The 25,840-nt window shown below is 39.6% G+C and overlaps 1 long non-coding RNA gene across 5 annotated transcripts; it reads left to right on the forward strand.

Moving 5' to 3' along the window:
* Nucleotides 1–252: 252 nt before the first annotated feature.
* Nucleotides 253–13,447, forward strand: LOC148874411 (uncharacterized). 5 transcript variants are annotated; one of them, XR_016112999.1, is made up of 5 exons: nt 255–383; nt 572–846; nt 10,373–10,521; nt 10,819–11,351; nt 12,741–13,447. It is a non-coding gene; the product is annotated as an uncharacterized LOC148874411 (long non-coding RNA). The 5 variants fall into 5 exon arrangements; XR_016112995.1 differs by lacking the exon at nt 10,373–10,521 and having other exon boundaries at nt 10,819–11,058; nt 11,254–11,351; XR_016112998.1 differs by lacking the exon at nt 10,373–10,521 and having other exon boundaries at nt 10,819–10,923; nt 11,254–11,351.
* Nucleotides 13,448–25,840: the final 12,393 nt, after the last annotated feature.

Genomic DNA, 25,840 nt, shown 5'->3' on the forward strand with positions numbered 1-25,840 from the left:
AGTTTGTGTAGGTACATAGTGGTCAGTAAGACCATAAGAGTATAGAAGGTGTCAAACCAATACTACACAGACGTCTGCGATGAATTCATTGCAGATCCGCGATTGCGATGAATTCATACTCAAAACGGGTCGCGATGAACATTGGCTAGCACGAATCTACAATAAACCTTAAACATACATAAATTTGCGATAAAGCTTAGACACATGCGCATCTGTGATGATCTATAAAGACTCGTGTGGATTCACGATGAACTTTTTCTGCCCCATTTCTAGACCTTCGGAGATTGACCAACCTCCACCTTATCATAGTGCCTTCATTAGAATCTCTGATTTTCGTCTCTAATCTCTAATTAGATGGCATCGATAATTAGAATGCGTACAAGGTAAGTGATATTGAACAAATCTTCTCTCACGCATAGGCCAATTTCCACTCCCTTCGCCGGATTCCTCTCCCACTCTTATTCCCTCTCACTCCTTTCTGCCGGCTTCTTTTCCTCTCTTTATATTTTTATTTATTTATTTATTTATTTTTCCACTGTTCATTGGCGCCTTCCTTCCAACCCGAAACCAGAGGCAGCGGAGACAAAAAGGAAAGCACGATCTCCCATCCTCTTTGTCTTCTTCCTATAAATCGCGACACTGTTCATCGTCTTCCATAGAGAACCAGAGCGGCAGTGGATCTGAAACCGACGACCCCCTCCCCTACCTCTCGACAGCGGCGGTGAACAGCAGCTTTCCTCTGTATGTGAGTTAGACTCAGCAGCTTTCCCACCTCGGACACTTTCGTTGTCCCTTCAACTGGACAGACTGGCTGTATTTCGGGACCTCCAGTTAGGGCAGAGAAAGGTACGAGTTCTGTTACCCATTGGAGCCATCTCTGTTCTTTGTCTTCATTGTTCTCTCGATCTGTTCTGTTTTTTTATCTCTACTAAATTGATTATCGAGCCAAGCTCTATTTCAGAGGCGTTAGATCTATTAGTTTTAATGATAGTTTGTGTTGATGGATCCAAGCCTTTTGGTTCTTCGTCCCGGTTTTTATTCTTGATGGATATTTTTCGTTGGTTTGGTGTTTACTTTTTTTATTTTTATTTGGACTTGAGAATTTTATCGCTAATTTCGAAAGTTTTTTCGCTTTTCTAGCTGGGATTTTTAGCTGGTTTGACGCATTTTGTTTAAGTTTTAACAACGCATTTTCGAGACCTTGGGGGTTGGGACCATGGATATGCTGGTCCGTGTTCTTGGTACAGATTTCGTGAGCTTCGTGTTTAGCTCCTACCGTTCTGGATAATTGAATACCAAAGATGAGACTTGAGAGTTTTATTTCCTTATCTTCTAATAAGAGTCGGTAGTCACTAAGTGGGTATATTGTACCTTCACCCGTCTTGGTGAAACTTCTGCAATGATTTACTGCCTTAAAAATCCACTTGTTTGAAGAAAGTTGCTACTGAACAATGTGATATGACACCAGTTGAAACATATCCTGCCTAAGAGTTTTCTTTTTTTGTTTTTCTGTTATTTATCTTCAAATGCACCGACATAGTGCAGTTGTAAACAGGCCATAGTTTTAAGGCGCCAAAGTGAAGTCGGGCAATAGTGGGAGCGCCTTTTGCCTATTTACCTAGGTGATGGAATCTTTTACTTAGAAACCATAAACCCCAGGGTAATTTCCTAGGTTCCATAACAACTGGAAACCATCTCCAACTTTCATATATAATTATCTATAAACTTCATAAAAAAGTATAAGCTTCATATTAAAACATAGAAATTCAACATATTTATGAGAAAAAAAAAAAAGAAAAAAAATAAGAAGAATGCATTTATTGAACTGAATTTAAGTTCTTCCTTTTTAGTTTAGGTTTCGAAATCTTTGAGGGTGAAAAAAGCATAGACCAACATGTGTACTGATTGAATCTGATAAATAAGAAAATAGTAAAAAGAAATTAGAATATAAGCCTCACAGAATGAAAATTTTAGTTTAATAATATCTGTTTAATTGTTTTTTTTAATTTTCTTTTTACCCATTTGAAGTTTGCTTTAAAGTCCTTCATCAGACTCTTGATTTATCTTATTAGATGTCTAAATATCCAAACTAGGACTGTTGTCATTCATCGAAGAGATTACCAGTTCTGAGTCACCCTTAATCTCCATTTCCAGCCCAGGTGGCAAGTGAATCATTTCCCGACACTTACAACAGGTTATAGTTTTTCTTATCATTCTGTAAAATTTTGATCACTCGGACATCATGCGTCAATTGTTGCACCTTGACCGAGAGACTGCATTCTTTTCCCACTAAAATTTCCACAAGGCCTTAGACTTCCTAACAATATTGTATTCCTGACAATATTTACTGATCTTCATAATCGGTAATATTAAATATTATTTTTAGTAATTAAATGCTATAATATTATCATAGCACTGAAAAGTACAATTGTGCTCTAATGTTTTCAGTCATTCAATAATTTATGTTCAAATTTTAATACCTTTCAAGTCTTAGCTACTAAATTTAATTCAAAAATTAGAATTTTCAACAATACTAAGAATTATACTAAAGATAATTGTTGGATTCTCAAAACAAAAATAACTAAAATTCTAAAATTGTTGACAACTACCAAATTCACTTTTTTTTTAAATCTAGAAATTGTTAAAATGCTTATTAAAAAAAGAAGAAAAAAGGGATAATTGTGTCAAAATACCATTCAAAAATTCAGCATTAATGAGTTTTGGCATCCATTTGATCTTATTGTTAGATTTCGAAATTCCATTTTATCCATATAATTTACTGAAAATTCCGTCTGGTATTATTCTGTTCTATTTATGCAATCGAGTGAAATACATATTCGACCATATTGTTCGATTCTGAAATGCCGTTTTATTTATGTAATTTAGTGAAACTTCTGTTTGTTAGATTTTGAAAAGTTGTTTTATTTATTTTCTTGATTATTTTGTTTATTGATATCCAATATTGTGATTTGTTAATATTTAGTCTTTCAAATTTTTGTTGATAATCTTCCCAAAATTAGGGACTCTATACCATTACCCACTTGTGACTCTAATGGGTGGGTCTAGCCCAAATCCGATTCTGGCCAATCTAAAGCCAAACAATTAATTCAATCAACCTAGTTAGTATAGTTTATTGATATATGCCCTTATATACTTTGTTTTTCTTTTTCCAATGAACAAAAATTATCATTATTTTTATCCATAGTGACTATTAAGAAAGCTATCATTTTCGTTTTGTTATTATGTTTTGCACCTTAGCATCTAGTGTTTAGGAATTTACATGAGGACAAAAATATATTCTAGGGTTTTACACTAGAATCACTATCATTGGAAGGTTCACTTTCGGTGGATTGTTACTTTAGGGCATTTCATTTTTCATAATTCATTTTCCATATTTGAAATCATTCCTTGAAACCGCATTTTTCATGACTCATTTCCCGAAAGCATGTTTTTATCACAAAATACTATTCCAACAAGGTTTTCCCATTCAAATAGTTATTTCCAAAAACATGTTTTCAATGCCATCTTCTAAGATATGTAAAATTTGTTATCATCTAGCTTCGAAATTCTATCATTTTGTGGTTTTAAAATATGGTTTTTCTTTTTTTTTACAAAAAAAAAATATGACTTTGAGTTAGCTTAACAAACTTTGGAACGAGTTTTTACGCAGTCATTACACCTCTTGCAATATATTTTGAGTCTTGCGATGAAGTTGTGATACACTGATATGTTTTGAATAATATGATATACCTACTGTTAATGGATATATTTTTATTTGTGTGATGAATCTTGACCATTCTTATTAACCTCAGGATTGCACTTAGATTCCCCGATAACCCTAGGAAGACCCTAGAAACCCTAGGTGCATTATATCACCTGAAAACCCCGGGCTTGCACTTAGATTCCCCGACAACCCCGGGCATACTCACATTCCTAGGCAACCCTTGGGGGGCTTCGTCGAAATCAGGTATGATTCCTATCTAATTTATAAATGCAGATAATTATCTAAGTTATAAATTCAATGGTCTAAGGGAATAACACTAACTTTGACCATTGATATCTCACTTCCATATGAAGGCTTAGGTAGCCCTCTCATGCGATGACCAAAACCTTACCACAAAGGCAACAAAGGCCCAAAACTCATAATTAACCCTTAGGGCTAGTTGCCTTCCCAAACATGGTTGCGGTGAAACTGACTTATACTAATTATTTATATGATGACTGAACCCCAACTATATCGCCCATGAAGGGCCTCACCCTCTTAAGGCACAATGTTATTTACATAACATTATTTGGGATAACTCCTTCGCACCTGATAGTATCTCAGATGTTGGAATAGCATTGTTCATTTTTCTCTAAATGACTTGTGATAAGATTCACTATGCTTGTGCTAATACTTGATTGCGATAGAGTCCAACGGGCACTCGACTATAAAATACTTGAATTCTGTTATTTCCGAGGTTACCTAAAAGCTTGCGAAGTCCCTTCCAATGTCAGTAGACACTTGCAACTTTTTTTTTTTCAACAACGTTCAACACTTGCGCTGAGCCTCCAAACTAAGGGGCACACATGATTTTCTTTTCTATAGTAGTTCGCAATTAAAGGCCAATTACACTCGTAATGGTACCCGATTGCATAATACTTACGAAAAGTACTTATTTGTGACGGAATGCACATAATGACTAACTTTAAATAATTTGATTGCCATTTGACATTTGCATAATACTTACGAAAAGTACTTATTTGTGATAAAAAGTACTTATTCCAAGACGCATTACACAACTTTGATCCAGACTCTTTCTTACAAACTAATATGTGATAAAGTTTTATTACAAAATCAAAAATTCTTGATGAGTGACAAAGTTCTCTTAGAAGTCATTGCGAAGGTTCTCTCATTTGGAACTCTAATATAATGGAAAAACTTTCCTCTATGTTTAAGTTCGCTATGCGTCAGAACCCAAACGTAATATGCCAAGGCTAATAGCCCACTGGTATTGCAATAAAGGCACTAGCGTGAAATAAATCAAAGCACTTGGACATTGGCATAAGACAAAAATTTCATCTATTCTTTTCACAAATGTGATTTACAAAATGAGTGACTACGGGTGTTCACATAGAAGCCCAATCCTTCTTCATATCAACTATATTTTCTAAAGCCTTGCACATGCGCCTCGAAGTCATCAAATCCCGTGCCTTCGCTTTGTATCCATCCACCACCTTCTGTTGGCAACCACAACTCCTCCATGAGGGCTTTCAACTTCTCAGTAGCCTTCTAGAGACTGGCCTTGACCACTTTAAAGCGAAAGCCACAAACCTAGCAAACCTCACTTAAATGTTTCTCGATAGAAGACATTCTATCAAAATACAAGGAGTTGAACAATAAGTAGGCAACTATTCATTTCACTTGTCTCTTGATACAATAACTTCTATCAAGAAATAGGAGGGATAAAGTACAGAAAGTATTGATTTATACCTTACAAATGCTCCTTTGATATTTCTGCCACTTACACCTTCAAGAAACTCCGATAACCTAGAAAGAGAATACGAGTCAACACGATATCTTGTCAAAAAGGCAGGGGTTGAATCACAAAATGAAAAACTCTTGATTACCATCCAAGAACATTACTAAGTCGAATACTACAATGCTTATTGACAAGTTCATAAGCAGGGGGGCCTACTGAACATACCAAAATAAAATCTTTTCCACAGGCAAACCTTGTAGTGCATCTCATCAAGAATAGGAATGATCACCAGACCTAATATGAAAATACCAAGATGGCACAACATCTACGATTCTCTTCCTCATCATCCCAATACAAAACCCTAAAGCAAACACGACGACAAAATGCTTATCAGTAAGTTCCCACTTATCGATAAGTAGGGGCTAATGTAGGTATATAGTGGTCACTAAGACTATCAAAATATAGAAGGTGTCAAACTAACACTACATGGACACTTAAGATGAATCCATAATCCATAGCACGTTTACGATGAGTTCATCATAGATCTACGATTGTGATGAACTCATACTTGAAACGGGTCACGATGAACATCGGCTAGTGCGAATCCGCCATAAACCTTAAACATACATAAACTTGTGATAAAGCTTAAACACGCGCAAATCTACGATGATCTATAAAAACGTGCATGGATTTGTGATGAACATTGCATGCATGTAGAGTTGCGATGAACTCGAGACCGTTATAGAACTGTGGGATCACAGTAGATCGAGAAAAAATGCTAATTACACCTATGTCTTTAAATTACGCATGCGAGTTTAATGAAAGTATGCCCGCCAAACGATGACGTACGTCACCCGTGCCATGTCAGTATAATAGGGTCGCATATGGAGAGAATCTAGAAAGGATATGATTCTCTAATAATGATCCCTTAATATTCAAATAAAAAGAAAGATCTCATTTCCTAACAGAAAATATCCTCTTTCCTAACAAGAAAAAACATCTTCCTTGATAACCTTAACTTTCTCTTTATAAAAGGGGGAGAGCAATTCTTCCCCAAGGGACAATACAATACAACTTGACCTAGGGTTTTTGAGAGAGAAGCAACTCCCTTTTCTTCTCTCTTCTCTTCTCTTCCTCACATCCTCTCTCTTTCCTGCCACCATCGCTAGACCTTTAGAGACTGGCAAACCTCTGCCTTACCATGGTGCTTACACTTCTAATACCAAATTTCGTTTGATCACTAGCACATGTAGCACATCATTCAACAACAAGATTTTTCCTGAAGTCAGTTTCAGGAGCATCTTTCCTTTCCTAATGACCCTCAAAGTTTGTGAGCTTTCCATGAAGATTTGCTCTCCCTCAGACTGAGTTGTGTACTCATAGAAGGAGTTACGGTCCCCACTTATATGCTTAGTAGCACCAACATCCAGTACACACTCCTTCGGCTTATCAACTAAGTTTGTCTTAGTTACCATGGCTGCAATAGCATCCTTAGTGAAATTGACTTTCGGTTTCCCAGAGTCTTTCTTCCTCTGATATCGGTAATCTTTCTTGTAGTGCCCGGATTGGCCACATACATAGCATTTTCCTTTCTTTTTTTTGCTTCTTGAATTTCTTATCATTTTCACATTCATATTCTTCTTGAATTTTGCAAGCACTTCCTCAACCAAATTGGTTTTGGAAATTTGATCATCATCTTTCTTTTTATTCTTTTCTTCTATTTTAATTCGGACCACTACTTGATCCCAACCTCTTATGCTTCATACTTGTCTTGAAATCATTCCATGTATGTGAAAATTTCTCTATGAGAGATCCGACAATGATTTCATCTAGCAATATCATGTCTTCCTTTGCTAGCTCCCTCACAAGCACCTGAAACTCATTTATTTGGGTAGACACGTCCATGTCTTCTTTCATGGTGAAATGCAGGAAATTAGCAATCACGTATTTTTTATTTCCAGCATTTTCCATAGCATACTTATTGTCCAATGCATTGCAAATTTCATAGGAAAAATTATAAGAAGAGTAGACATTGCACAATTCATTGGACATGCAGTTGAGGATATGGTTGGTGCAGAGGTGGTTTGTCGTAGTCCAATGTTCAGCAACAACAGAAGGGGTTGGTTACTCCATATTTAATGGGTTCAGTTCAATCAAAGCAAAGGCTACCCTAACTACTCTAAGGCAAACAAACGGCATTGTCTCCAACGCTTGTAGTTGGTTCCATTGAAAGGTTCAATTTTAGAGAAATCGAGAATAGTTGACAGTATCTGGTTCATCATAAAAGGGTTAGCAAAGATAGGTTCCATACATGCGGTTTTAAGATTATTGGAAAATAGTAAAGAAGGCAAAATGAAACTTATCGGTAATCGCTTTCCAAACCAAGAACTTGTCGGAGTGAAGTGTAGTCTGTGAAACTGAGAATTTGCAAAGTGGAGGGTTGAGTCGTGCCACTTGGTTACTCTTCTTAAAATCGCATTTTTCCCTATGATGCATCCAGGTGATTGCAAATCGATCACCAAAATAAAACAACTCACAACACACTAGTAAATGTGTACTCGCTTATCAAACCTCCACGAACCACAAAAAATGATACTCAGATTAAAGAGAAGACAGAGAAAAGAAGATTGCTGAATGTATTCTGGTGTGAGACTGGGTCGACCAACACTCCTTTTATAGAGTGTTCTCAATCACCCGAAAGGACATAGAAGTGTTCTTTCAGACAAAAGTCTCTTCAGAACAGTGCACCTGTTTGGAGAGACATAGAGGAGAAGAGACATGAACCAGAAAAGAAAATGATTTAAAAAATAAATTTGAATTTAAAAATCAAACGTTTAATCCGATTAAAAACAAAACCAATTCGGTGTAGCGCGTACATGCACACGCCCTACCCGGCCCAACTCGGCGCATACGTGTGAAAAGAACCCCCAACCCCCCCCCCCTCACAAGCATGGGATATCTATAGTGCTTTCCTCCTATGGGTCCCTACCCATAGAGAGAGCAAAACTATAGATATGCTCCACCTCTTCTCCTTTCCCAAACAATGTGGAACAAGGAGTCTTCTCATACATTCAAGAGAGGGAAGAGGAAAAGACAAAACTCAAAATACAAGGGAGGGAGGGGAGATTCTTGAAATTTTGAATCTCCCTCCAACAATTTCACACCAAAGGGCATTGGAAATCCACTGGCATACTTGTCGATGAGTGTTTGCACTAAATTTTATTAATGATTTCTAAAAGTTAACTTGCTGCCCTGACCAGCCACAAAATAGTTGTAAAATATTCTTATAACATTCAACCTCTGCCATAGTGAATCACCCAAATAGGAGTACATCATCTGCAAACATTAGGGCCCCGTTCACTTTTCGGTAAGTTACTTACCTGGGTAAATTTTCCTTGGGAAACACTTACCCGGGTAAGTGCATTTACCTATGTTCTTTTATTTCTTAGGTAAATAATGTAATGGACATTTTAGTCATAAAAATCCATTACTAAAAGGGGCACTTTTGTCCCATTCGAGTGTTAGCAACTTCCTCTTAGGTGGGAAAGTTATTTATCCACCTAGGAGAATCAGGAAAATAAACTTTCCTTGGTCACTACATTAATCTGAAAAATGAACATGGGATTCTTGGTCAATGGGAAACAAAACAAAATCCCATTGACCAATTTTCCCCCCACTCAAAATCCAAAAAAAGAACGCTCCCTAGATGCGAGATGCGGATTCCCGAACGACTGAATGGAAAACCATACAGTTCATTTGATGCTTGTTTTTGAAGTAAAAGATGAGATAGAACTTGCACACATAAAATGAAAAGATACGAGGACAAAGGACATTCCTACCACACTCCTCGGGTAGGTAGAAAGGATTGGGTATCTATGCCATTGACCAAAACTGCCATGGAAGCAGTAGAAAGACAATTAAAGATTAAATCACAAAATTGATCAGAAAATCCCAAAGATTTTAAAGTATGCATGAGAAAGGACCTTTCAACTCAGTCATAGGCCTTAGAAAGGTTAAGTTTGAGGGTGAAATAGACCAGAATTTTCATTATAGCCTTGTAGATAACATTACATAATCCAATATAATAATGTATGTGCTCATGGGCCCATGCATGGCCCATGCACGAGTTCTATACATATTGACTTCAACCCAATTCCCTCAAGAAGCAAAATCTTGTGGACTCGCCTAGATAACGTTCTTATCTAGGATAATCCCAATGTTCAAAGTATCAACACGTATTGGCCTGTATCGGCCAATACGTATCATTTCGGGACCCCTTCGATATGCCCCTATAGTGGGTGTATTAGGGGTCTGACTGGTTCAGGGTATGGAGGAGACCTAAACCAACCCCTTGAACTTGTTTCGGAAAAAAAATAAATAAAGCGTAAAAAAAAGGGTATCGATTTGCTCGATACACCCATATTGGCGTATCGAGTGTATCGGTATTTTGAACCTTGGATAATCCTCTCCTCATCTAGGATAAACTCTTTCCTAGATCTAACTTGGATAATGTAAAACTATTATCTTTTATCTCTTGTAATCCTAATGTAAACTAAACTCCTTATCTATAAATATATTAGCTCTCAGCTCTACCAACACAAGGTTAAGTAGCCGATTTATTTCTTAGTGCTTTCTCTCTACTATTCTTTATTATCTCATTTACTGTTGTTATTTTTATCTCTCTTGTTACTTTAACTTGGTATCAGAGCTAATGTCCACCGAAACTAGAACAAACAACAACAGTCCAACTCTTTCCAACAATGGTCATTCATCAATGACCAATTCGTTCCCCTCAATCCAAATTGTCACTCATTATTTACCTATCAAACTTGGTAGTGACAACTACCTGTTATGGCATGCCTAGTTCCTTCCTATTCTGTGGCATCACCATCTCATGGATTTTGTTGAAGGGAAGAAGAAGTCCCCGCTTGAAGATAATCCGAATTCAGACGGTACGGGAACAATCATCGACCCAGAATTCGAGAGGTGGATAGACATAGACCAACTCGTGTTGAGGTGGTTGATCTCTTCTCCTACATAGGGCATTATGGCTCAAGTGGTAGGCTTATCGACAACATCCGAGATATGGACTTCACTTGCTTGTAGTTACTCTACTCATTCCCGATCTAGAATTCTGCAACTGTGATGATAACTGCAAAGTCTCAAAAAGGGGTCACTTTTATTTCTGCTTATATTCAATGTGTTAAGTCCATTGCTAATAACCTATCCACAAATTTTGAACATGTTCACAAATCAGAACGTGTTCTCTATATTCTTGTTGGACTAGGGAGTGAGCATGAATCTGTAGTTACTACACTCACCAACAAATCTAACGCAGTTGATCTTGGCATTGCAGACATTATGGGAGCTCTCCTTAATCATGAGAGTTGGCTTGAAGAACAATCCCACATCTCAGATCCTCAGAATGCCAATCTTGCTGGTATTACTTCCAATAACAAAGGTAACCCTCAAAAACCTCTACAACAATTTTCTCCGGCATTCAATAATAATAGAGGTAGAGGACGAGGTCATGGATCTCCCCAGTACAATCATCAATCTTTTAATCAGTCTCAACAATCTTTTGGAGTTCATGGAGGTAAGAGCAACATAATCTATCAAATTTGTAACAAAGTTGGACATAGTGCTCTTCATTGTCATCGAGCAAAATATGTTTTTGATTTTGCTAATGATAACGCATACAATGAGACATCTGCATTTCATGGAGGTGTAAGTACCACTCAATATTAGAACTCTTATAGTGAAAATAACTTCGACCCCAATTGGTATCCAGATTTAGGAGCTACACGTCATATGGCCCCAGATTTGGATAATCTGCAAAATTGGAGTGATATACTAGGTCAGATCAAGTCAAGGTCAGAAAAGATCAAGGTTAGCACATTCGACATATTAGATCATCTCCTATGTTGTTTAATCAACATTCTTTTTCTTTGAAAGATATTTTCCATGTTCCCTCTATCTGCAAAAATTTATTATCTATCAGTCATTTTACAAAGGATAATGATTTATCTTTTGATTTTCACTATGATTATTATTATGTCAAGGATTATTCGGGGAGAATCCTGCTTCAAGGGATCAGTAGAGACAGCTTATTTAGCTTCTGGGAGAATCTTGATGTTGCTTTAACTTAACATAAACAGGGTTTTCAAGGCAGGGCAAAATTGGTCCATGTGATGGGCCATCAAACCCTTGGACCAAATCCGATTTTAAGCCACCCAAAACGTGACCCTTGGGGCTGTAATTAGACCCCATCAAACCGTTGGTTTGGCCCAACTAATTTGGACCAAACTAGGTCAAATCACCCTAGGGTTTGGTGTCCAAAACATGTAATAATTCACAATAATTTGATTTAAAATTTTGCCCAGCCATCTAGCATGGTTTGGCCATCCATATGATGGATTTAACCTTCTTTCAGTGGTATCAGAGCCAAAGGTTTAATCTTGAACCGAAATAAACTAGATCTGAAACATGGTTGAGATCGACAAAATTGTTTTGGTCGATTTGCGTAGTTTGTATTTCTTTGAGAAATTGGTCCTCAGTTTTTGGGCGATTTGATCTGAAAATAATTTTATTATATTCTGATATAATTATAGAATTGTTCTACTATGATTTCTTTGGTTCTTGGGTTGTTTATTTAGTGGAGATTGAATTCTTTATTGGCGCCAAGATTTGTGCACACAAAAAGTTATTTATTTAATTATTGGTCTGTAAATAAATTTTCTTTTCCTTTTTAGAAAAATGTACTAGGTTTTATTCTGATGTAAGTAATAGAAAATTAGGTTTTTCTATTTTTTTTTACATTGGAAGACTTGTTGGAGCGCACAAAGAAGGAGAAGGAAGATTTTGCTGAAAATCTACAATTTGTGATTAACAGTTTTTTGCAAGTTTTCAGTTTATCTGGATCAGATTCGGACCATCACAGTTGCAGCCCTAGATTATTATTTATTTTCTGTGATTGATTGTCAATTTTCAATTATTAAAATTTTATATCAAATTATTGTGAATTATTGCATGTTTTGGACACCAAACACTAGGCCAATTTGACCTAGTTTCGTTCAAACTAGTTGGGTCGGACCAATGTTTTGAGGGGGTATGATCACAACCCCATGGGTCACATTTTAGGTGGCTCAGAATTGAATTTGGGCCAAGGGTTTGATGGCTGATGAGACTAAAAAGTACCTTATTTTTATCTCCAAATATTCATTATTGTACACTAATTTAGCACTCAATTGGACTCATTACTCTTGTATTTCGATTCAGGGCAAGCAAGAAGGCGATTGGAAAAAAACAAGGCTAATCGGATGATTTTGCACAGTTTTGGCACCATTCAGTAATCTGGGCTTAACTCTCGATCCCGGACTCCGATTTAGATGATTCAAGATGCATTGGAAAGATAAGGGAAAGGCCCACAACTATAATATTTTGGGTTTTGACAGATTCGGTCTTCATCGAGGTCAAAATCGGACCCGAAGTCGGAATAATTTTGTAGTAAAGCCCAACCCACAACTGAAGCCCAAATTCGCAGAAGAGTCCTATAGCGGCCCAAGTTATTAAAGAAGCCCAACTCGAATTCAAGAATGAAGAGTCCTGTCAGATTTAAATTTTAATTGTAATCCTAAAAAGATAAGAGATTGAGATTACTAGATAGGATAGGATAGAAGTATATCAGATTAGGACTTTCTAATTTTAAAAGTTAATCTCCTAAAGGAAGTTGGAGAGAGCCCCTCCTCCTAAAGCTATATAAAGGAGGGGGGACCAGCTTTAGGCATCTCAATGAAGCATCAAGCAACTCCATCCAAAAATATTAGTTTGGCCTTCTGAGAAGCAAAGGCTAGAGGATTCAAAAATCATGAGCAGCTAAGCTTTTCTTTTCTGGTTCAATGGGGAGGTTCGATTGTGTCATCGTGAGGTTCTGTATTTAACTCAAGTTCTTGCTTTTTAATTCAAGTATTCATTGGTTCTTGTGCATATTCTTAATGGATGTTAATGTTAATTAGTCTCACAAATTAATTAATGTTGATTTTCCTACTGCTATCCATGGTTCGGTGATCCGTAATTGTCACGAATAGTAGTACAAGTAGCAATTAGGTTAATATATTTATGGGTCAATTGTTCGTTACAGCCTTTGACCAATGTATTGACATGTTTTAACCTAAGGGGAATCAATGGGACAAGATTTGATAATTGCAGCTATCTCAATTATTGTTATTTTGGTTTAACTGTTTTCACAAATCTTAATGCTATCACTAGTTAATATGAAACACTATCGTACCCAGTCGATTAGTGATAAGTGTTGACCGAATGCTGGGTTTGGTCAGCTGATTTAGAAAAACACAAGGTTTATTATGGCTATCCTAATAAATCTAAGGTTAAATGCTTGAATTGCAAGACTGTCGAAGTTTACCTATGATCGATAACCAATTGATTAATCTGAACCCTTGAATCAGAATTCGGTAAGACTGATTTCTCTTATTTGGTATTGCTATTGCTTTTTTACTCTTTTAGAAATTTTAATTATTTAATTTCCCACTCTATTATATTGCACATTCGGCTAAGAAATTATTCCCTAGCTCCCTATGGGATTTGACGTAGTACCACTATTACTACAAAAATATTATTGTAGGACTAGCAATTATTTTGAGGGCTTCGACAACCCATCAATGACCCACCACATGGACCAATTCTGCCTTCCCTTGAAACCCAGTTTATGTTAAGTTAAAGCAACATCATACATGGCACACATGTTGCTCCCTACAGAAGAGGCATAGGGAACCTCTCTCATGTCCTCAATCTCCTTAGTAGTCTTAGGAGACATACTCTTGGACAGAGTGACTCCACGTCTGAAAGGGACAAATCTCTTCTTGGAGTTCCCCATGTAAGTAGGATGCAGTTAGGCTAGGGGAGTTGTTTGTCTTCAATGCTCCAGAGACAGCAGCAAGAAAGAAAGAGGATGTGGGAAAGAGGAAAAAGGAAGAGAAGATAGAAGGGACAATCCCCTATTGTGAGAAACCCTAGGCCAAGGTTATCATTGTGTTGTCTCCCCTGGGAAAGAATTCTCTCTCCCATTTATAAATAGAGTTAAGGCTATCAAGGAAGGAGTTCTTTCCTATTAGGAAAGGAGACATTTCCTTTTATTTGACTATTAAGGGATCCCCACTAAAAGTAGGAATATCCAGAAGGCCCTCTATATCCAAATCCCCACTAAAAGTAGGAACATCTACCTTGAGTTTAAATTCGTCATTATTCCGATGGGGATTAAAATTACCGGGGTTGTGCCAATTCCTGTCGTTTCTGTCGTTGTTGGGAATAACTGGAGCAATGCCGAATTCTAGCTCGTTGTCACTATCATCATCAAGAACAGGATGTCGGGGTACAGGATTGACGAGGGGTCTACCGTGGTCATCTCTTTCGATTGGGTACGGGTTCTCCCGGTTCTTGGGAACATCCTCCCGCAACAAGGTCCGTAGTTGTCCAGTGATCTCTACCAACTGCTGCTCGATGTTACGTGTGGTTGTGCGCTACTCTTCGATTGCTCTCCAAACAGCTTGTAACCCCTGATCTCCGTCACGGGGTGGGTTGCAACTGCTACTGTCTTGGTTGCCCATTTGACTGGGCGAACTCTCGCTCTGATACCACCTGACGCAGTGTGAAAGCAATAAACCGGGCTGGCTATGCAAGCACCGGACGAACACAAGACTTCGTAGTGAAGCCGGTTAGAGCTATACGTGAATCTCTAGAAGAGAGAGAAAAGTTGGCGAAAACTCGAATGTGTTTATTAGCTTGGAAATAACAGTATTTATAATACATCTGGAGAATTGTAGAGTAACTAGGAAAGAAAAAGTTGTAAGTGATCTAAACATCTACTCTTTTATCTAGGATCGAAGTCTTCTTTGAGGTTGCCTTGATCTCCACCGTCCGATCTCCTTGGATCTATCCACGCATGGGTTATCCTGTCTTCTTGGAATTACCTTGAATTATCTTGAATCTTGGAATTATCCTTATCCTGCATGTGCTTCTTATCTTATGAGTTGTGACCTAGATGATGAGTTGGTCCTCCATCATTCTCCCCCACTTGGAAAGAACTCGACCCCGAGTTGTGACTGGGATATGCAAGTGTCGTCTCTGGTAGGTAGCGATGAAGGTCAACATTAATTGTCTTGGAGATGCCCATGTGATTTGGTAAGTCCATGACATAAGCATTGTCGTTGATTTTCTTCATGATCCTATATGGACCGTACTTCCGAGGCTGTAGCTTGTTATACTTTCCCACGGGAATCTGTTCCTTCCTCAAGAACACCATAACTTCATCACCGATGTCAAACACTTGGTGCCGACGATGCTTGTCTGCCGCCATCTTGTACTTTGTGTTGGTTCGCTCCAGTTTCTGCTATACAGCTTCTTGGACGAACTAGATCTGTTCTGCTAGCTGTTCTGCCAAGGTACTGAGGCCGGGTACTCTGGGTAGCTTCACTAAGTCCAACGCATGATTAGGAACCTTCATATAGACAATGGAAAATGGAGATCTACCTGTAGAGCTATGGACTGCATTATTGTAGGCAAACTCGGCCTGTGCTATGGCAAAATCCCACTACTTCGGCCTCTCCCTACAGATATTGCGGATCAAATTACCAAGGGTCCAATTCACCACTTGTGTCTGTCCGTCCATCTGCGGATGGGCTGTACTACTGAAATTCAATGATGAGTCGAATAGCCTCCATAGGGTCATCCAGAAGTGACTTAAGAACCTCATATCTCGATCCAATGTGATGGTCTTAGGTACCCCATGTAAATGGACAATCTCTCTGAAAAATAGCTTGGCTGTCGTTGTTGTATTTGTGGTCTTCTTGCATGGGAGAAAGTGAGCCATCTTGGAGAATCGGTCAACTACTACGAAGACGGAATCCATATTTCTTGGAGTCTTTGGCAAGCCTAGCACGAAATCCATGGACAAGTCTTCCCAAATCGCAGTAGGAACAGGTAGAGGCATGTAGAGGCTAGTATTCTGGACTTGTCCCTTAGCTATCTGACAGATATAGCATCTAGTCACAATAGTGGTCACATCCATTCTTAATTTTGGCCAGTAGTAACGCCCCTTGACTGCTTCAATTGTTTTGTCTCTTCCAAGATGTCTTACTAACCCACCCCCATGCAGATCTCTGATGATCTTTTCGCAGAGGGAGGTGCAAGGGATGCACGATTGTTCGCCTTTCATAGAGAACCCATTATGAATGTAGAAATCACCTATTGGCTGTCGATTCATGCATTTTTCCCACACCGGTTGAAAGTCCTCATCCTGGGCGTATAGGTCTTTCAAGCACTCAAAGCCCACAATTTCAATACTGAGAGTCCTGATGAGGGCTATATGTCTACTAAGAGCATCGGCCACTGTGTTTTGTTGTCCAACCTTATACATAATTTTGTATAGGAATTTATCAAGAAAAGCAGACCATCTTGCATGCATGTCACTCCTCATCTGTTTTTGCTTACTGAGATACTTAAGAGCTTGGTGGTCGGTGTAAAGAACAAATTCTTTTGCAATTAAATAATGTTTCCATGTTTTCAATGCTCTAACTACAGCATAGAATTCTTTATCATAAGTGGACCACTTCATCCTAGCTTCACATAACTTTTCACTAAAAAAGGCAATGGGTCTCTTTTCTTGGGACAATACAGCCCCTATGCCAACTCCACTGGCATCACATTCAACTTCAAATAGTTTATCAAAACTTGGTAAGGCAAGGACAGGAGCAGTGCATAATTTTTCTTTTATGAGGGCAAAACTCTGCTCTTGTTCTTCTCCCCATTGAAACTTTCCCTTTTTCAAACACTTAGTGATGGGAACTACAATACTACTAAAGTGTTTGATAAATCGCCTGTAAAAAGTTGCTAACCCATGGAAACGTCTTACATCCGTGATGTTTGATGGGGTCGGCCACTCCCTAATGGATTTCACTTTTTCTTCATCCACCTTAATTCCATCATTACTTATAATGAATCCTAGGAACAACAAGTTATCGCTCATGAAAGTGCACTTCTTTAAATTAGCATATAATTTGTTTTTCCTAAATGCGTTTAATACTTCCCCGATATATCCAATGTGCTCAATGATAGATTTGTTGTAAATCAAAATGTTATCAAAATATACCACAACAAATTTACCAATAAAAGGATGCAGTACCTGATTCATTAGCCTCATGAATGTGCTGGGTGCGTTGGTTAATCCAAAGGGCATGACTAATCATTCGAACAATTCATCTCTAGTTTTGAAGGTTGTCTTCCATTCGTCTCCGGGACGGATTCTGATCTGATGGTACCCACTCCTAAGATCGATTTTTGAAAATATTACAGCTCCATCAAGTTGATCTAGCATGTCGTCCAGCCTGGGAATGGGGAATTTGTAGCCAATAGTGATTTTGTTAATAGCCCTGCAGTCGACACACATCCTCCAACTCCCATCTTTCTTGGGTGTTAACAATGCCGGTACTGCACAAGGACTCATGCTAACCTGAATATGCCCCTTTTTCAATAATTATTCTACCTTTTCTTGTAAGATTTCATTTTCCTTAGGACTCATCCTGTAATGTGGTAGATTAGGTAGACTAGCACCAGGAACAAAATCAATATGATGTTGGATATCTCGCATGGGTGGGAGTTCATTAGGTAATTCATTTGGAACTACATCATGGAACTCATCAAGTAGTCCATGCACTTCCACTGGAATTTTGTTTTCCTCCAGTGACTCATTCATGCTTTCTCCCTTTACCACCAACAAGTGTACCTCGCGGGTATCCTTACATTCTTTTACAAACTCAGCATGGTGATGTGTAATGGTCAGGAAATTTTTCTCCTCTGCCTTTGGAAACTTTGGGGAATTCCTTTCTATCATAGGTAATAACGTGTAGCGTACACCCTCTTTTTCGAGCTGGTAGGTATTCTTCCTACCCAGGTATTTTGCATCTGTATCAAACTGCCAAGGCCTACCTAATAAAATATGGCAAGCATCCATATCTACAATATCATAGTATACCTCATCAGAGTACTTACCAATGGAGAATGGGATCTTGTAGCGTTCCTCCACCTGTATGCCGCCAACTTCCTTGATCCACCCAATTGTTTATGGGTTCGAATGTTTTTTAGGAAGTAGTTGCAATTTCTGTATGACATCCCTGCAAATAATATTTTCCTAATTGCCACTATCAATAATTAAATCAAATAATTTACCCTGTACAGTACATCTAGTGCGAAACAATCGATGTCGTTGAGTGGTATCTTCGCTTCTTTGGGACAGCATTAATTTTCTCATAACACAGGTGTATTCTTCATGTTCATATTGACCTTCTTCGTCCTCCCCATCAGGTCCACAATATACTTCATCTTCAACATCTTCTTCCTCCTCCCTCTCTACCATGTTAACTACCTTCCTCTTGGGACAGTCACTAGACCTATGCCCAACTTCATTGCACTTAAAGCACTTAAGAGGAGTAGGTTTTGCATAGGGATTACTGGGCTTAGGAGGGTTTGAAGGGTTACCTCGAGTGTCTCCTCCTGTGTTGGCCTTACCGGCGTTAGCTGTACTCGGCGGGTGAGAGGGTTGTACTCTTGGGGCTGATTTGTTCTTGTCAACTGCTGCCGGTCTGTTGTCGCTCCCACTGTACCGTCGATAATTATCACCTCGGGTCCTCTCTTGGAACATTAATTCAGTCTTCAAAGCTAGGTCCCTTGCTTCCTGTACACTAAGAACCACCTGGACACCAATTTTGTCTCTGATAGTCGATATCAAACCGCTCAAATAACGGGCTACCTGCTGGTTATCGCTTTCAGATAGATGATTTCGTTCAACCAATCTCAAAAATTCAGATGTATATTGATTGACGCTTCTTGATTCATGTGCACACCGTTGATATGATTCAAACATATATTGCTCATAATCAGGGGGCAAAAATCTACCTCTTATTAGCTGCTTCATGCGCCTCTAGGTTCGAACAAGACCTCTTGCTTCTCTGATTTGAGTCTCTCTCATCCATTCCCACCAGACAGATGCACCTCCCTTCAGTTGGAAAGCTACTAATTTCACCCTACGTTCTTCCGGGATCTCCATGTACTCGAAGAAATGGTCGACCTCTATGATCCAATCTAGAAGGCCTTCTATATCTAGATCCCCACTAAAAGTAGGAATATCTACCATGAGTTTAAATTCGTCATTATTTCGATGGGGATTAAAATTATCGGGGTTGCGCCAATTCCTATCGTTTCTGCTATTGCCGGTAATAACTGGAGCAACGCCAAATTCTAGCTCGTCGTCACTATCATCATCAAGAACAGGACGCTGGGGTACAGGATTGACAAGGGGTCTACCGTGGTCATCTCCTTCGATTGGGTACGGGTTCTCCCGATTCCTGGGAACATCCTCCCACAACAAGGTCCGCAGTTGTCCAGTGATCTCTACCAACTGCTGCTTGATGTTACGTGTGGCTGTGCACTGCTCTTCGATTGCTCTCCAAACAGCTTGTAACCCTTGATCTCCATCATGGGGTGGGTTGCGACTGCTACCGTCTTGGTTGGCCATCTGATTGGGCGAACTCCCGCTCTGATACCAACTGACGCAGCATGGAAGCAATAAACCGGGCTGGCTATGCAAGCACCAGGCAAACACAATGTTAGATAGTTTTGTATGCCCTTAGCTTCAATCTGATTTGATGTACTTTTGTTATTTAGTGGAAATAAATAAAGTGCATGTTTGATTCATGTTGTTTGGTTTAATTCTGTGTAAAACCCTAAAACTGGACATTTATAGAGACTCATGTTAGTTTTAAATGTTCACAGCCGTTGGATAAGTCTGGGGAGATCTATCCTGCCAAGGCTGATACTGGTGTGCCACCAAGTGTTGGGATGGCCTGTCTCAGCCATCAGGGTAAGACCCGAGGCACATGCAGTATGGGTTTACTTGAATCCTTGAACCGGACCAGATTTCTAGTATTGCCCTGGACCTTGGAGATAGATGGGCAAAACTGGAAAGTTACACCTGACCCCTAGACTCGATTATGACATTTCACTAGGTGTTGGATCAGGCTGCCTTTGATATGCCAATCAGTGAGATCCTTAGCGGGGATCAAAACCTGGGTATGTTGGGGCAGTTTGAGAATTCATCTGAGTGGGTGATCATAGTGACAGAATCAGCCACTTTGTCGGACAAAGGGTAATGATCGGGAATACACTCTCTCTGATGGAAACCAAACTGCCGGCAGTTGATTTCAATCGTTGGAATTTTGTTTTACAAAATTAATATATTTATATATATATGTACGGTTTCGAATTGTTTGCAAATGGTTTTAATTCCCGGGATCCATGTGAGAGGAGAGTGCGGCACTGTTCCTTGCAGCCGAGGGAGAGGTCCTCTCTTGTCGGGCAGTGCTTGATCATTAAGGGCTGAGAGGTTAAGTGTAAGACCATTGAGGATAATACCTGATGGGTTAATCTTGCACCTGCCCACAGTCCCTAGGTTTTTATAAGATGGCTTGGCCCAGGGACCACTTAATGTAAGTGTTGGGCCCATAGGGTCCATATGATGGACTCAAGGGGTTCATTGAGTTTTTCAGTGAATTCGGCTGGGCCTTGTTTTAGAGGCTGAGCCGAACCCATGTGGCTGGTGTGTAGATCAATGCTTGGGTCCCACGCCATACAAAGAAGCCCAACTGGGCAGCAGATTGGAAAGTAATTAGACACTGAACACTTAATGGGCCAAAAGCCCATTTCGAGGTGGGCTGATATGATCACCCATCCATGGGGCGAATTTGAGATTAAAGTTAGTAAAAGGATTGGGCCTTTAGCCTTATCCACTCTTAGAGACCAAATTCAAATTAGATTTGAATCTGATAATCTCCTGATAAGATCAGGAGTAAGCTAACTCTATCTGCAGAAAGCATTAAGATTATCCCCTATCCAAATACTGATTTGGATTGGGATAACTCCTAAAAAGGAGGTTTCTTAATCAAGAAGAAAGGAGGAGATTTCGAACCACTTTGAAGAGGTATAGGATATCTCCTGCGAATTCAGATCAGATCTAATTGATACTCTCTAGAAATAATAGAAAAAGCAGTTCAGCCTTTTTCGTTTTGGAGATCTCCTCCTGCCGCCGCCATCTGCCATTGCAAGATTAGATCTTTGCAGAAAAGAAAGTCAAGAAATCTGTTCTTGACATCAGTCTTGCAAGAAAGACTGAAAAGGATTCAGTGTTTAGTACTTCCAGAGGATTCTTGTGAAGGATCCAGTGTGTAGGACGCACCCTGCTGGTTCTGTTCCATTCACAGTTGTGTCATCTTCAGCAGGAACGGATCTTGGAGCATTCTTTGGGCGTGAACACCAACTTTGGGAGATACTGCTTCTCCGGATCAGGTATATTCCTCCCATTTATCTTTTGGTACAGATCTGGTTTGATTATGGTTCAAGTAGGATCCTTGAATATTGTATTCTAAATTTAGGGAATATGATTCTCAGTTGGGAGAAGGTAGGAAATTTTTGAAATTCGCCCACCCATTCCGCAACCTTTATGGCATCCATTAGATGGATCCTACCATTCTTTCACACAAGGCTTCGTAGTGAAGCCGGTTAGAGCTATACATGAATCTCTAGAAGAGAGAGAAAAGTTGGCAAAAATTCAAATGTGTCTATTAGCTTAGAAATAACAGTATTTATAATACATTTGGAGAATTGTAAAGTAACTAGGAAAGAAAAAGTTGTAAGTGATCTAAATATCTACTCTTCTAGCTAGGATCGATGTATTCTTTGAGGTTGCCTTGATCTCCACAATCCGATCTCCCTGGATCTATCCACGCATGGGTTATCCTGCCTTCTTGGAATTACCTTGAATTATCTTGAATCTTGGATTATCTTGAATCTTGGAATTATCCTTATCCTGCATGTGCCTCTTATTTTATGAGTTGTCGCCTAGATGATGAGTTGGTCCTCCATCAGTTACTTAGGGGCTTAGAAATGATTCTGAATCTCTTGCCCACGCATACCCACAATACACCATCCCCCGTTAATTGGAAACATCTCCCCCCTGCATAATACTAATACTATGCAGAGGATGAGATGTTCTCCATGTGGGACTGTGATAAACATGGACAAGATTCTCATGCATTATTATACCCGTTAGTTTCGAAGTATCCCAATAATGCTGACTTCATATCAGATTTAATTCCTTTTGAGAGAAAGAACAAGCATCGAAGACCACTTTTCAGCTATAAAAGCACAAAATGATATTAAACAAATATTCTTCAATGCTGAGTTTCAGAATAATCATTCTACATATAATAAAGTTGTGGCAATCAAATGATTCCAGTAATTCGTCACTAGAAAAAATAAGTAAATGTTTCTCATAAAAAAAATGATCCAAACTGTTGTTTTTATGCACAACACAACTGTGAAATTGTCAAGGAGCAAAACAAAGGTGTGAGATAAAATTCATTCTGCATTCTGAATTTAGTAATAAAAACTTATGTCAATGACATAAGTTTGGATGGCTGAGCAAGGCCCTCCATGTGCCTTGCAGGTCAAGGATGGCTGAGCAAACATTTACTTGAAGACAAGGATGTAAAAATTGAATCTGATGGGACATTTGTCAATGACAATTGAACAATAGAAACTTATGGCAGTAATCAATTAATCACTAGCATTAATAGAAGGGGGACAAAACCTACGTGTCATGTTTATTGATGTTAACATTAATAGAAGGACACAACTAATTGTTGCCTTTTTTATTAAACTATTTAGAAAGTGGGTCAATATACTTGAGTAGACATAGGAAATGAAGAAAAATAATAATTCAAATAATAATAATAATGATGATGATGATTCGGCAAATTCAAGATAAGAAGGTATCACAAACTAACAATATATAAAAGTAATAATTTAAATAGTAATAATAATGATGATGATAATGATTCGATAAATCTAATTGCATCATAAGGTAACAATATATACAACATTTACTCCTCATAATTAATCCCAATTCACAAATAGAGTTTACTGGAATCAGAAAAGAGTTCATTCTAGGACATGAATAATGACAAAATAAAAGTTTTATTTTATTTTTTATTATTATTCTTTTAATAAATTGGATTATCATAGTCTATCATAAATCGTATCTTCTAGAAGGTCAGCAATAATTAGGTGGTGAGTAGAGATCCCAGAGTTGTAATTTGGCATTCAATTCAGGAAAAAATAAGGTCCTCTGTCCAAGGGAGCGGGAGAAGGTCACACACATTCCTATTGGGGCGAGCTAAGTTCTAGGATGCTTAATTGGTTTGGTATTAATAATGGCTTTTGGCTTTATACGTCCTTCTGGATCATCCACTCACTGAGTTTACTTTATTAATTACAAAGTTGACCTAATAAGCTAATCAGTATTATTCGAATACACTCATAATTCAACTCAGTGCAAAAGCTAGTTAATTTGTTGCAAGAAATGTCTAACAAAACCTCCAAAGTGTGCGGGGGATAGTTTAAGGTTAAGGAGGCTTAAGATGTGACAATTAAGATTATGGTAGAAGAGACCAAAGTTTTCTATGATTTTCGGGAATAAAACCTGATGCGGGGTGACCCAACCCAACCCATTCGAGGTTGGGAGGCCCAGCCCACGAGCGCCAAATCCGGGAATGAGATCCGCTATAGAGGGGTTACCCTGCTCCCTCGTACGGAGCCAATTGTGGAGTAGTTACATGATCCTGCCAATCCCGTTGTACGCTTTTGTAAGGCTTCCATCTCAGGCGTCCATCTCCACCTACCTCCAGGCAGCTCAAGTATAAATAGGGGTGCCCCCCTTCAGGTAAGGGGGCTTCATCGGATACGATCTGATACAATCTGAATCTGGAACTGGTCTCAAAAATTATATTTTGGTTCCCCTCTTCGTACCATGTACTAACTTGACCGTCAGAGACTCTGCCTTGGGTTCTCACCCAAGGCCTCTGACGTATTTTGTCTTGCAGCACCTCAACCATCCACCTTCGGCTTCTAGAGTACTCGGAGGCTTCTTTGCCTCGGCCTACATACCTTGGTCTCAGCAGCAGCCTCTTCGAACCCTCGAAGCCTTTGGCTAGCTTTTAGAGCCTTGGAGCGAAATTATTTTGTTGTCCTCAACCAATCCAAGCACCAACAATTGGTGTCGTCTGTGGGAAGCGTTGCTAAGACATTCCCTAAAAGAACTTTAACAAGCTAACAAGTCCCCAAGCCCCGACCAACCAACATGATACGAAGAACAAGAAACACGTACAATCTTGTCACCGGTGAACAGTTCCAAGCCATGCTCGGCCGCCTGGAATATTTGACGTAGCGAGTCGAGCAGAACTACCCCCAGGCAGGAGGATGCACCCAGGGTGACCGCCCCTTCGGGGATTCAACACAGCCAGGCTGGCATGGGTCCACCAACCAACTGATCCCCAACCTCGGCCACGTGTAGCAAACTGAGCCCTCAGAGTCTGGTAGCAATCGTCTAGATGACCAGTTCTCCAGGACCTCTAGACCTCCCAGCCGAAGGGAGGAAGAACCAGAACGATCAGAAGATAGCCGCCAGCCTTCTGAGCAACATCACCAACGCCGAAGGGCCAAGCCGAGGGATGAAGGCGGATGCCGTGATCGCCCCAGCGCCACTCCAGGGCTGAGGGCCAGCGTCGAGCCTCTTCCCCTCACGTCTCGGACCTCCGGGACATTCTGAACGACCACCGCGCTAGGCGCGAAGCACACGGTCTTGCCTTTGAGAACTCCAAGGTCCGTGCCAATCGACATCGTGTCCATGAAGACCAGGATGGTGCATAGGCCATGCACGACCCCATGTTTACCAAACTCTGAACCGAGCTTGGTGCTATCAAAGCCGAACTCCAACAGGTTAAGGAGGGCCGCACCAACACCTAAGTCGGACAGAGCAACTACCTAGGGAGAATGGATGCCTTCTCCCCCGATATCATCACCAAGCCTCTACCCCCAAACTTCAAAGCTCCCACCTTGGAGATGTATGATGGGAATATAGACCCAAACAACCACCTAGAGAGCTTTAAGGCACTCATGATCCTGCATGGGTACTCTGACGCCTTGACATGCCGGACTTTCCAGGCAACCTTCGAGGGAGCCGCTCGATGGTAGTTCTCCGGCCTCCCACCTCGATCCATCACCTCATGGGAGAAGTTTTCTAGCATGTTCTCCGCCCACTTCATTAGCAACCGACGCCCCCAGAAAAGCGTTGTCTGGTTAATGATTGTCAAGCAGAAGCGAGGAGAGAGTCTGTGGTCATACATTGACCTCTGCAAAACAGAAGAACTCGAGGTCCGTGACCTCGACCCCTTGGTCTCCATGCATGCCACCATCAG

The sequence above is a fragment of the Nelumbo lutea genome, chromosome 1 (assembly GCF_056320005.1).
Source record: "Nelumbo lutea isolate HS-2025 chromosome 1, American lotus-T2T, whole genome shotgun sequence".
NCBI lineage: Eukaryota > Viridiplantae > Streptophyta > Magnoliopsida > Proteales > Nelumbonaceae > Nelumbo > Nelumbo lutea.